This window comes from Sceloporus undulatus, chromosome 3 (genome assembly GCF_019175285.1).
Source record: "Sceloporus undulatus isolate JIND9_A2432 ecotype Alabama chromosome 3, SceUnd_v1.1, whole genome shotgun sequence".
Taxonomy (NCBI): domain Eukaryota; kingdom Metazoa; phylum Chordata; class Lepidosauria; order Squamata; family Phrynosomatidae; genus Sceloporus; species Sceloporus undulatus.
The window spans coordinates 214,921,061-214,925,263 of NC_056524.1; positions in this window are offsets into that span (position 1 = coordinate 214,921,061).

Below are 4,203 nucleotides of genomic sequence, written 5' to 3' on the forward strand. Positions count from 1 at the left end.
TGGAGGGGCTGAGGAGAGCGTTTGAAGAGTCCTTGCTCCTTAAGTGCCTCACACTATAGGAATTTGGCCAGGGTCCTCCATTTCCAGAACATGTCCTCCCTGTTTCAGCATTTCACATTATAACACGCCTGGCTTAGTGTGAAAGGGGATCTAGGAGGCCACAGATTTGGACATGAGCCCGCAGCGTGATGCGGCAGCGAAGAAGGCCAATGCGATTCTAGCCTGCGTCAATACAAGTACAGCTGGCCCTCCTTATCTACGGATATTTTTTATCCACGGATTCAAGCAAATATTTTATTAAAAAAGTATAAATTCCAAATAGCAAATCTTGATTTTCCATTTTATATAAGGGGCATCATTTTTGCTTTGCCATTGTTTTTAATGGGACTTGGGCAGCCACAGGTTTTGTTATCCACGGGGGATCCAGGAGCAGAACCCGAGCGGATAACAAGGGCCCGATGTATAGTACCCAAACTGTTCTTTAAGAGATTTTGGACTTCATCTCCCAGAAGCCTCAGCCATGTTGGCCAGTGGTCTGGGATTCTGGGAGCTGAAGTCCAAAATCCCTCAAAGAGCAGTTTCTAGCTAGATTGCCACACTACACTCTTAGAATCATGGAGACCGCAAGGGCCATCCAGTCCAACCCCATTCTGCCATGCAGGAAATCACAATCAAAGCATCCCCATTGACAGATGGCCATCCAGCCTCTGTTTGAAGACCTCCAAGGAAGGAGACTCCACTACACTCCGAGGGAGTTTCTTCCACTGTCGAACAGCCCTTACTCTCAGGAAGTTCCTCCTAATGTTGAGGTGGAATCTCTTTTCCTGTAGTTTGCATCCATTGTTCCGCGTTGTAGTCTCTGGAGCAGCAGAAAACAAGCTTGCTCCCTCCTCAATATGACACCCCTTCAAATATTTAAACAGGGCTATCATATCACCTCTTAACCTTCTCTTCTCCAGGCTAAACATCCCCAGCTCCCTGAGTCGTTCCTCATAGGACATGGTTTCCAGACCCTTCACCATTTTAGTCGCCCTCCTTTGGACACGCTCCAGTTTCTCAATGTCCTTTTTAAATTGTGGGGCCCAGAACTGGACACAATATTCCAGGTGGGGCCTGACCAAAGAAGAATATAGTGGCACTATTACTTCCCTTGATCTAGACACTATACTTCTATTGATGCAGCCTAAAATTGCATTGGCCTTTTTAGCTGCCGCATCGCACTGTTGACTCATGTTCAACTTGTGGTCTACTTGGACACCCAGATCCCTTTCATACGTAGTTTCATTCAGCCAGATGTCCCCCATCCTATATCTGTGTGTTTCATTTTTCTGCCCTAAGTGTCGTACCTTACATTTCTCTGTGTTGAAATTCATTTTGTTAGTTTTGGCCCAGCTTTCTAGTCTATTCAGGTCATTTTGAATCTTGATCCTGTCCTCTGGGGTATTAGCTATTCCTCAATTTACAAATCCCAGGATTCCATGGAGCTGTCATGGCTCCATCCCATGGAATCTTGGGATTTGTAAATTTTTGTGTAACCTGAGTGCTAAGACAGAGAAGGCTAAATATCTCACAAAACTACAAATCCCAGAATTCCATAGTATGGCAGTTAAAGAAGTGTCAAACTGCATTATTTCTGCAAGGCAAATTAGACATTATGTATATTTTTTAAAATATTGATTATCATATCACAGGAAAATCTAGCAAAAACCTTGCTGTTTCAGATTTCATTTATAGTTTTGAGTATAAATGCAGCCAAACTAGAGATGTGTTCACCAAGTATAAAGTAGAGAGATCCAGGATCCTTTGCAGGATGGAGAACAATGTTACAGCTCTGACAAAAATAAATTAAAATCACCCCAGGGATTTGTTATGTTTTGTTTTTTGTTAAGGAGTTATTCTCACTAGCTAGATGAGAAAAACTTGTGTTCATTAATCAAGGAAAATACGGACACCAATTGTAACTGAAAATGCTGTCCTTTAGCCAACTGTTATGTGAACCTCTCAGCCAGTGCTATTTGGTGCATCCATCTGCAGTGAGCTTTCAAGCTGTTTCCTATTTCTAGCCTAGTTGTTATGAACAGATATACTGTAGATAGTATCAAGAATAGCACAACTAGTCCATGTTGTCCTTATTAAATATAGGTGTCCTCTCTTGATCTTGTATCAAGAAGTCCACAGGGCCCAATAGAGCAAATGCTATGGAAACCTCTAAGTAAACAACTTGCTGCAGGCAGTGACATCTGTTTTGGCTGTGGGGCAAGACTGTTCTTCCCATGCAATGTGGGGTGCTATATTTGACATTTGGTGAAAAAGAGATTTTCAGGTCCTTATTTAGTTGAGTGAATGAGCAGTGTTTTACGGTTTTACACTGATAAGTAACTAGAAATAAGGAAGCTACTTTGGCCATGTGGTGGATCTCTGGCTTTGCATTCCTCTCTGTTGAAAACACACTGCAGAAATAATCCAGTTTGAGACTGCCTTAACTGCCCTGGCTCAGTGCTAGGGAATCCTGGGAATTGTAGTTTATCATGGCACCAGAGCTACCTGACAGAAAAGGCTACATGAATTGTCCCCTGGCCATCAGAAGGAAAATCAAATGCCGACCTCTGACTTCACCACAGTTTATTGAATTGTTTTTAAAGTATGTTTTAAATTTCACATTGTTTCATTGTATTTTAAGGGTTGGGTGGGTTGGGGCCTTGGACTGTATATTTTAACCTTGTAAGCCACCCCAACTGCATTGTGTAGAGAGGCAGGATATAAATAATTTTTATTATTATTATTATTATTACATGTCTCACAAAACTACAGTTCCCAGAATTCCCTATCATTGAGCCAGGGCACTTAAAGCAGTCTCCAACTGGATTATTTCTGCAGTGCCTTTTGGACCTCTGACTAGTTAGTCCTGCTTCCAAGCTTGTATGACAGATTAACATGGAAATGCAAGTCCTGTGTGTGAAGAGGGTAATTTCTTTTGGATGGGTGAGGAGGTATGAAGTCTCCAGTTCAAAACCCCTGAGCCAAAAGGGTCTAGTCATGACCTGGGGCCCATTGACAACATACCTTCCCTATTTGGCAGGGATAGTCCTGATTAATCCTCTGTTCTCTCACTTTTCCACCTGTTTTTAAAATGTCCCACTTTCCTTCTCCTCTCCTACTTTCCCCTTTTGTCCTCAGCTTCAGTCTAAGCACATTGAAATTAAAGTGCAAAAGTAGTTTGTGCTCAGTTAACTCAGCGAGCAGAGATGGGGCAAAAGCAAACTGAAACCTATCCTAGCTTAGCTATTCTTCCTCACTAAACTTGCAATCTTGACCACATTCTGATGTTGCTTGGCTATATGTCCACATTTTATCTGTGAAACGTGGGTATGCCACACTACATAATTATAGCATTGTTGTTCCATTTGAAGTACTGTCATGGTTCCATCCATCCATAATATTCTGTATGGTGTTTGCATAACTAGACATTCCTAGAGAGCATTCACCTCTAGCAGATGTTGACCATAGAGATGTGCTGGAGGACCTAGGTTTCTAGAGAGGGATTCTCTCAGGTTTAAAAAATGTTACAGTGTGCCCTTTTTTTTTACACGGGGGATCCGTTCTGGACCCCCCCCCCCCGAAAAAAAAACGTATGCTTGAGCCCCATTGAAAGTAATGGGACTTGTGCATGCGACGGTGGTGCGGCGGTGGGCACGCGCCCCATTCATCTAAATGGGACGTGCTGCCCTGCGTGCTCCCAGCAGCAAATAGTGTGTCTGCGTATAACACAGGCGCACTGTATTTGCAGTTTTCCCACTTTCATGGGGGTCCTGTGTTCCTAACCCTAGTGAATATGGAGTGCCCACTGTAGATGTCGTGTTATTGACTCTTCATAGCTATCTGCCTAGCTGTAGTTAGAAACAGGCCACACTATAAAAAGTGATATGTATCTTCCTCCTGCATCAAAAACTGTTCTCACAGTAGTCTCATAATGACAGAATTTGCTCCTAGGAAATGACATCTTCCCTGCAAATGTGTTATCATTTTGCGCATTGTATCTATGCAGCACTGATAAAATTGTGTGTAATGAGAGCCTTTGTGGCTGAATAGCGGGGTATAAATAAATAAATAAATAAAATAAAATAATCTCAGTCTATATGGTTACATGCATGTTATATCAATTAAACCTGAATTCCCAAGAAGTGAAAAGAATGCAAAGCAAAA